The sequence below is a fragment of the Bemisia tabaci genome, chromosome 3 (assembly GCF_918797505.1).
Source record: "Bemisia tabaci chromosome 3, PGI_BMITA_v3".
In the NCBI taxonomy this organism is placed as follows: Eukaryota; Metazoa; Arthropoda; class Insecta; order Hemiptera; family Aleyrodidae; genus Bemisia; species Bemisia tabaci.
Window position 1 is genome coordinate 56,131,907 of NC_092795.1, and position 10,040 is coordinate 56,141,946.

A 10,040-nucleotide genomic window follows, 5' to 3' on the forward strand; every position below is an offset into this window, starting at 1 on the left:
TAACGAGACTAAGCAATCATTCAAAATTTTATCTCGGAGCGTATAGGAATGGTAAAAGCGGAGCTAATTAGCGGGGAATAGTCGCAGAATCATGCAAATTTGGCTAAAAGACTGTCAGAGATGGAGTGTAGTTTTGTATTTTGTGCTCCGATTAACTCCAGCAAGGAACTAAAAGTGGACGTATTTCTGTCAAACGGAACTATGTGCATTATGACGTGAGCCCTGTTATGCATAAATTCTTATGGGTCTCAGGGCTCATGTCTTAATGCACCGAGTTCCGTTTGGTAGAAATATGTCCAAGTGGTCGATTGCAGCGGGAGCATTTCGCCCAGTGATGATTTATCGCGAAAAATTCGTCAGAAACCGGTGTTTGCGGTATTGATTAAAAATGCGTCCCTCACATTCGCCTAAGCTTTTAATGCCAATTATTAGTTTACTCCGATCATTCCTGCGTGCCATTTGATATCAAATAAAAATACTACGGAGGTAGACGGTTCTCTATTTCTCTGATCTTGGTGCTGGTTTAGGGTTCTGACATTTTTAGTCTAAAAGTTAACATCTTGTCGCTCTTACTTCACACTGGAGCTCAGAATTTAATTTTGTGAATGACTTCATTTCTTCTAATCAAGTAAAAAATTTAAATAGAGGCTCATAAGAAAATGACTTACTGAAGAGCGACTGGTTCTCTCATGAGAGGAGACACACGATTTTAAATTGAGTGTAAAACATTGTGCTCTGTGCTAAAACGACGTATCTCAATAAAGGAAGAAAAATTAGACTTCATTTTCCAATATTTACGAGTTTGTCAGTGAGCAGATGCAAATAAATTTTTAAAAAAAGGGAGAAAAATCTATGTACGTGTTTGCTCAATCTCACGTTTGACAGGTTTCATGGAGGCAAACCGTTCAAATTCCAAGTGTCCTACAAGCAGCTGATTCATTTCAGGGCAAATTACGAGTGCACAGGAAAATGAGCTCAGGATTGGAGGTGTATCTCTGAGTTGTGAGATGAATTCAAGGAGTAGAAATCAAGGAGTATCTTAATTTTTATGTGTTGTCTTTAAATCAGTAGGCTAATCTTGGATCAATTTTGGTGAGAGCGGAATTGGGCCAAGTTCAGCAGAATGGAATCGACATACATGGAACACGTGTTTAAACACCTGATCTCTTCATGTAGGTAAGTTAATGATAGATATATCGTCCCAAAATTGAGTTGGGAAAATTGGTTCCTTCCTCTCCAACTAACTTGAGTCGATCTATTGGCAAGCATTGTGCAAGAATTAACCTATCCGACCAGAGATAAGAGACCCTCTACTGGCCTCTTAGCGACTGGTGGAAAATCTTACTTCCGTGGATTCAACAATTCCTAGTAGACAATTACAAAGGAGCATCAGTCATCAACTCTTTTTTCGGCTGCTGATTAACCTACTAGGTGGATGATGAGCCTAGGGTGACTTAATGAACCAAACAAGTTTGCCAAACTTCGGTATGTTTCCAAAACGAAAAAAGCCCAACAAGTTGTTCACCATCCACCTGATAGGGAAATTAACATTTGAGTATCGAAGTCCCAAAAAAGCAAGCTTCCACCATTGCAAAGATAGCAATGAAAGGTCTCTTGTATCTGTTTCCGACTGATCAATAAAACCACCAATCCGCGTAGGTGAAGTAATGGCACGTAAGTTAGTTCTAAAATGAGTAAAAAACGTAAGCTCCTTTTTTCGTGGTGCCATCCAGCTGCAGATGTAGAAAATAAAATAATCAAATGCGGGTTTCAGAGAAGACAAACTTAAGTTACGAGATTCAGGAGACTTAAAATCGTCACATGCAAACCATTTAAACTCTCTAGATATCTCTTCTATCCTGGCAACTGGAGATACGAATTTCAGAAAAGACGAATTTAATCCGTTTGATTTGAAAGTGGTTAAAATTTCATATTCGCCTAGTTTACTATCCTGCTGGCCGAATTGCCCACCTACAGGGTTGCACGAGTGAAATGAAAAATACGAAATATTGAACATTTCCGAGAAACATTTCATGAAATTTCACGAAGTTGTGAAAAATATGAAACATGTTCTCAGGGGCAGGGTATGCAACACACACTAAAAACACCAAAAAGCCAAAACCAGTAGCCTTTCATGAAATTTTGCATTTAATTTCGAAAAATATTTTTCATATTATTCTGAAATTTCATAAAATATTTTTCACATTATTCTGAAATTTCATAAATTCATGTGAAATTCAATTCACATCATGATTCAGTTTATAACAGGCTTATTCTTAACTTTTCATTATGCAGCTAATGTGAAGGTTGCTTTTAATAGTGTGATTCACATTATACGAGACGCTAATAGCGGTGGTTTCTTCGTTATGCTCACATTAAATTGCACATGACACAAGAAATTTCAAGATTTTACTTTTCATGAAATATTGGAGCCCTGCCTGGTAACAGACTGTGATTTTCAGCGCCAAAATGGTTTTCCTCTGGATTTTTTTCTCGCCTATCGTCAAGGGTGGCAACGATGAGCTCACCTGGTCCGCCGAGCCGGGGACCAGAAATGAGGGTTGGCGAGAGTAAAAGGGGTAAAAACGGGACTGGACGGGGTAATACGCGGGATGCGCCACGGGGCGCAGGCTGGAGGGCGGTGGGTGCGCGCGGGGTGGGGAGGGGGGGGGGGGGTCTTCGTCGAGCCGGACTGCAACTTTATTCAAGTGAAATGTTAAATGGTTGGCCGAGTGAATTTCGAGAGGTTTATTGGCCGACCAGACCGGACGGCGCGCCGCTCCGAGTTTCCCGACCGTGCCGCGAGCAGTCCCGACCGTGCTGCGAGCAGTCGCGAACGCCGGCGGCTCGCGAGGGACCCGGGGATTTGGGCGGGCGAGCCGGCAATGCGACGCGGCTCCGCAGTTCCGTAGTTCGTCTTCAGTTCCGTCGAAAATTCGGCCCAGCTCAAATAGCGGCTCCGAACTCTTTAATTAATTTTATTGTTCCACCACCGCGCCGCCCGGCCCCGCGTTGCCAGCATCGCCGGCTTCCCGGAATAGTCTCGTCATTAAATGGCTCGCAGAACTGCAGCCTGATTGTTGAAATTTTGTGTTCGACGGTTGGAAATGGATGACCAAGGTTAAAAGGCGAAGCGTGATTGGTCGGCTATATCTTATTGCACTGGAAAAAAACGCATTGGATCTAGAGTCCAGACTCTTAAAAACATCGACAAGAAAAAATACTCTTGATTCAATCGGATTTTTGCTTAAATCAAGAACCAAGCCTCTTAATTTAAGCGGATTTTCTCTTGATTTAAGCTTGAATCTGATTGAATCAAGAGTCAATTTTCTTGTCAATGTTTTCAAGAGTCTGGACTCTAGCCCCAATGTGTTTTTTTTTTTTTTTTCCAGTGGGCTACTTTGTCGTGCCTATATGTCGAGTGGAACTCTTGGCAAGCTAAAGGCACCTCTTAAGTTTCCGACGGTTGTTGTCCATTCCGCCTGACAAAGGCACGATAAAGCAGTGATGAGACATAGCCGGCCAATCACGCTCCGCCTTTTAACCTTTGTCATTCATTTCCACCCGACAAACACAAAATTTCAAGAATCAGGCTGCTGCCGTGAATGCCGTGATAGCGAAGAGAGACGTAAGTCTCAATTTCTTGTAATCGATTTTCCTTTCAAAATTCCTCTAATCTCTTTTGGATGAGATTACTGAAATAGGTAAAACAGAAAAATTCGTCTTAACTGCATAAAAACGAGATATGTGAGAAAGTCGTAAGTGCCCAAAAAATTACGTAGTGTCAAGTAAAATAGCAGTAAATTATTCCTGCAGAGAGCCAATGAAAAGAGAGCTGATAAGTAATGCGCTGCCTGAAAAAGTGTATGTTGCGTCCAAAACGCAACCACGAACGTAATTGAAATAAAATCGGTCGATTTTTAATCATCCAAACGATTTCTAGAAGTCTCTCCGATGGCAAGTGGCAATTTGACAAAGAACGGATGCTTCTTTCAATGAAATTTTCCCGTCAGACTTTTCTAAACTCGTTTTCTCAAAACTTCATTTTTGCACTTACTGCTGTCTTCGCTATCACGGCAGAGAAGTCACGGATAAAAAGAAACGAAGTCATCGCAATGCAACGTGACGTCATGAAGTTATTATACCTCAATAGCAAATAAAAATGGACCACTAGACAAAATGCGAGATTAAGCATTATGATGCATGTTCCTTCGTCAGAATTTCATGTAAAACACGATTTGCGCAAAGAAAATGATTGAAATTGATAAATCAAACCAAATACATCCTGAAGAAGAACCAGACATCAAATTGAAAAATAGAAAGAAATCAAAGATTAGAGAGACGTATTCGGGTCTCGTTTTTTTTTAATTTTTCCTCCGAATCTGAGCGACACCTTAACGGCAACATAGAGCGGAGCATTGAGATTTCACGCCTCGCGCCATAGCGCCTTCAATTTTACAGATGCAATACGGACATCCATCAAGCACGAATAGTTGTATTTTTGCGCCGTCATCATCCCGCATGCCATTTCTGGCTCTGTTTCTTTCAACTACTTCATTTGACTGAACTTTTCATTGAAAACTTTTCGGCGACTCAACTGAGAAGCGTTGACTCTAATTAAAGTCATTTCAAAAGCAACAAAAGTCATTCATTTGTCAAGTTGCATAAATATGTTTCATGTGCTATGTAGGTAATAGTAGAGAATTTTAACTGAGGTACGGGTGGCACTGGTGTAAAATATACCCAGGAAATTAAGAGAAGTACAATTTTCTAGCTCACGCCTAATAGTAAAACATTCATTCTATTTTATAAACTGACTATTGGTTACTCAAAAGCTAAACTTGAAAACTGCGTTTATGAACTGTGAAATTTCAAATTTTCCGTGCCTCCTTAAATTTTTGGGAGGGCAAATTAGCACTGTGGCTTAAACGTGTCTCTAATTTTTCCCTCTCCTTCATCTTTAATTTCATAACATACATCCCGTGGAAACCCCTATTGTTGACGTGGTTTCCTTTCGAGGATAAACTGAATAAGTTCGCACATTTTGGAACGTTGTAATGGGAATCCAAGGTTCTGTGATTTTACTGTCGAATAGTGACTCGGAACTCAGGGAAATCGTCATTATACTTGGTAGCAGTTCGACAACCCCGCTTGCATTAGAGGGACGGTCAGGCTTGCATTTTGTCGGTCCGATGTTCAGTTGAACTGACGAGACTTGAATAAGCAACTCGCCTCCCATATTAAAAGGAAACGGCTGCAACACTTGTTTTTCGAGCGCAAAAGATCGGATTTTCGGCGAGCCCCCCTCCACCCCACCCTCTTCGATTGCAACTACGATGATAAATGCCCACTCACCCGATTTGGTTGTGTATGTGGTGCGTGCCGCGAAATAACACCACATCCGCATGCACAGATTGCAAAGATTGCGCAATTTCTTCTTTCGATTACGGAAGATAGAGCGCCCTCATTCGCATTGTTTCCAGTAGCGAGGCGTGAATGATCGATTATTATCGATACTTTTCCATTTAAAGCTGCGGTAAAGAATCGATTATTAAAGTGTTCATTGCGAACATGCTGGCTATCGATCCTTTTACATAGGTTTAAACGGCAGATGAATCGATATAAAGCAAAGCACGCCACGCCACTGATTCTTTCGACCCTCTAGAGTGACGATCTTGAAATTGCAGAAGCTCGCATCCTAAGTGTAACGGAGTGGCGATTCCAGCAAGTTGGCAACAGTTTTTTCTTTGTTTAAATCCATTGAATATATCGATTCTCGAATCGATTGTTTAACATTCATTTAAACGGAGAAAAAACAGTGTCACCAATTTGCAAGAATCAACACTGGAGTGGCGTTGAAAATATTTTTCTTTCCAATTTTTTTTTCATTTAAAGCGAAACGAAGCAATAAAGCTGAAAATTTCGAGTAATTTTGAGCGATTTACTACCTACCTACTACTACTTCAGACTACCGACGGTCACAAATGCTTTCCCTCTTTGAATAACTCTACTCAGCGTCGCTTCTGATTAGCCTGTGTCACACTATCAAAATACTCCTTCAAAATTTCAAGGTCAAGTGCTGTGATTGGTCCAAGTCATCAAATAAGCCAATCACAACGCCTGACCTTGATATTTTGATGGCTAGCTTTGATAGTGTGACAGAGGCTATTCAATCCATCGACGCTATTTAGTAGCTGATACAAATGCTACTAAAATTAGACTAAAGGCGCACACGTGCACATACGTAGCTGTCCTGGGAGCCAACCAAATTTTTCAAGGGAACAAAAATTCGATAAAAAATGTGCAAAAATCAGTCGCCTTTCACTTAATTTTGCATTTAATTTCGAAAAATATTTTGAATACTTTTCATAAATCACATGAAATTTCAAGATTTTGTGTTTCATGAAAAATTGCAGCCGTGCAAGGCGATTTCCGGAGGTGGACGGCGTAAGGGCGGCAACCCGCAATGCAGCGAGGCAGCGGGGGCGGCCGACGACAAATCAAATGTAACGGCGCCGACGAACAATGGTAGGCAACCACTTGAGCAGCGGCGCATCCTGATTGCAGCTCGCCGCCACTCGGATCACTTCCACGCTCCTCTTCAACTAATTGTACGCTCCGCCGACCCTCCCCCCTTCCGTCCCCTCCCCTTTTCCCCCTGCCCCGAAAAAGCTGTCAACGATGTCAAACGTTGTTGTGTTGTCCACTCTTCCGCTCGATTTATGTCGCTGACCCGCTCCGCCACTTAACCAAACAAACAAAAAAAACTCTAGATTTGTCCCTCTCGTTTGGAGAGCTCTGAAGCATTGGCGTCTCTGAGAGTTGGTGTAGTTGAAAAGTTTCAACGGTTGTAATGAGTTCTCGAGAGCTTTTCGCGTCCTGGAGACGAATTCCGTGCTAATAGGGTTTATTATGTAGCTGGGTTCTGGTTTACTCGGAAGATTTGCAGGTTAATTCTATTTACTCTTGGATGTCCTCCCTCCTTCCTATCTTTTTCTCCTAATTATGCTGTTTCCCATTGCTCCCCTTGTTGCTCTTCCCCCTTTTTTATTCCTTTTTCCTTCTGCGACTGGTGTGTTTTCGGCGGGGATTTCGATAATGAGGCATAGAATTGTGGCATTACACCTGCGAACAAGCTGCGATTGCTTGTATCCCTTTTCCGGTGTTACAACGTTTTCGCTTATTCTTTATTTTCGTTTTAAATAATATGACAGGGATTTTTTTTACAAAACCTTCAGAGAATATTCTTGAAAGAAGGAAAAAAAAGAGGAAGTAAAAAAATCACACAATGTTCTGTGCGATAAATTAGTCGGGCAGTTTTCAAAACAATGGAGACTCTGCAACGTCGCAAACCGATATAGACACGTGATTTACCAGTATTTCAACAACAATGAAGCACCGTCACTATATAAACAGATCGTCTCCATGCAATGATTGCATCTGCATGAATGAAGATAATATCTTGCTGGCTAGTTTTCTTTAAACAAGACTTTCTTTTCTTGTAATCTAAGAGAAAGTTCACAAAACTTCGAAAGAATGTTTCATAAGTTTTCTTTAAAAAAGAAAGAAACGTAATCGAAAATTTGGAATTTCAGAATCGAGGATATGCATTTTATTATATGGAGGGTAAACCCAGAAAATTCCCTCATTAGCCACAATTGAGAACGAACCAATCACATTGCTTGAAATATTCATGAAGTGTCCCTCATGAGGAGAAGAGCAGCCACGGAGGCTTTAGAGAAATGACATTGAATACTTTCCTACTTGCAAAATAAAATATTAATGAATTTCTGCAATGCCGGAAACTGAGATACGCGATTTTTTAGTTTTCAACAATGAAGCGCGGCATACCGTAATTTACTATGCTTTTGTATTGTACTTAAGATCATTCCACAGATTTAGGATGAATGTTGGAATAATGATTGAACAACCTCAACATTATTGGACCGAGTTTAACAGAAAGGAACCAAGCCACATGCAGTTGAAACTGAGAAAAAGAAGTTTGAAATTGTATTACTCCATAAGGCTCAATGTGGAAAATAAACTTTAACCCCTCTTACGGTGATTCGTCAAGCTCAAAAGAAGTGGTCGAACTGGCATGCGATATATCGCATCTTTTAGGTCAAAAATCTCGGCAGATTTTGAATTTTCAGTAAAGAAAAGGACGATAGCCCCTGCGCATGAGCCTAAAGAATCATTCTAAACCTTAAAATCGGCAAAATTCAGAGAAATGAAAGCAGGTTGGTGTTTGGAAAAAAACCTCGCATTCGATTCAGCTATCGATTTCGGTATCGAATGCGAGGTTTTTTTCCAAACACTATCCTGTTTTCATTTCTCTGAATTTTGCCGATTTTTGGGTTTAGAATGATTCTTCAGGCTCATGCGCAGGGGCTATCGTCCTTTTTTTTGCCGAAAATTCAAAATCTGCCGTGATTTTTTACCTAAAAGATGCGATATATCGCATGCCAGTTCGACCACGTCACTTGAGCTTGACGAATCACCTTAACGTAGACTAATTTTTTTTTCTCGACTTGAAGTTTTTGGCGAGGGAATGTATACGACTAGAGGAACTCAAAAACATTCTTAACTCAATTTTTTCGAAAATGTGGGTTGGTTCCGTTCTGATGAACTCTGTCCAATTATCGGCGTGAACTCGCAATGCTACGCTCTACGCTGGTGAAATTCGGCAGAAAAGTTTAAAAAAGAGGCCCGAATACGTCTCTTCTTTATTCAGATGTGTTTCTCACGTATCCCTTAAAGAATCACTAAACAAAATAAACGGAACCTACACAATATGGAAATACGAGCAAGGAAAAGGTCGCGCGTTGACAACGGTGCAGGGATACAACTATTCGTACTCGATGGATGTCCGTGTTGCGTCTGCAAAATTGAAGGCGCGCTGGCGCGGGGCCAAGACTCGCAATGCATCGCTCGGAGCAATGGAGCTCGGTTCCGTTGGATATAATGGTGCTTGGATGCGTCTAGTAGCTTTATTTTTTTTCTTTAACTTCAAAAGTCTATCGGTTACTGTAATACGTTCAATTTTGCAAATTTTACTAAGCACGATTAATCAACTTTGAACCTGAGAATAGCGTAAACTTGTGTTGCTTTGCCAAAATTTTCTGAGCCCCCTCCATGTAGGGGGTGCCCTCCAAAGAAATATCAAATTACGCCCCTTTAACCAGCCAAGGGTTTATCTATACCCTTAGATGAGAACCAGTCCGACCCTGAATTATCGAGTATTTGATTAAATTTTTTCCGCGCACAGAAGGGCAGAAAAGAATTAGGTATAATTGACTTTATACTTTTATTAATTTTAGCGTGCTTCTCCGCGAAGTATAGCATGAAAATTTAATCGAATGGAATTTGCCTCCCATAAACATTCTAAACTTTATCTAAGAATGGCCGGAAAGTAAGTTGCTAATAAATTTATAGAGCATTAACTTCCATCTGAATCAAGCTCTAGAAAGAGAATTCAGTGATATACAGATACATGGGGTAAAAAATTAGTTTCAATGCCTGATTGACTAAAAGCGGAGAGGATTATGGCCAGCGGAATGAAATTAATGGATGCAGCAAAATTGAAATTACGAAAATTGTTTCGGGCCGCGTATTTCCCAGAATATTTAATTTCGGTCGAAATGACTAGATACTCTTTGTGAAGCTGACAAGTTACCTTTAAGCTATTTTTTGCTTAAATCTAAGAATTATCACAAAATAGAAACTTACTTGAATTCTTCAAGTCGCCGTTCACATTTAATTACTGAAACAGAGAGAGAAAAAAAACCATCAATTATTTTTCAAACAACATCCGCTAGAAATATTCGCTAAAAGTATGAGCGGTTAGTGTATTTACACTTCACAATCATGTGCATGAAGAAAAAACATCAAAACGAAATCTATCGCTGGTGCTGTTGGGTTCTAACAATGATATCACGCGCTTATAAACCGAGTCCGAAAACGAGTCGAATTCAACAATTCATTTAATTCCAGTAAAACTAAGTATTTTTAGGTTATTGCAAATTTATTTTTTTTTGTGT

At 40.3% G+C, this 10,040-nt stretch overlaps 1 long non-coding RNA gene across 1 annotated transcript in view; it reads right to left on the bottom strand.

Moving 5' to 3' along the window:
* LOC140224162 (uncharacterized) overlaps positions 1 to 9,766 on the bottom strand; it is a 66,125-nt gene extending 56,359 nt beyond the window's left edge. Inside the window, exon 1 of the long non-coding RNA XR_011899414.1 lies at positions 9,730 to 9,766. This is a non-coding gene — a long non-coding RNA (uncharacterized lncRNA). The remainder of the gene's footprint in view (positions 1 to 9,729) is intronic.
* Positions 9,767 to 10,040: the final 274 nt, after the last annotated feature.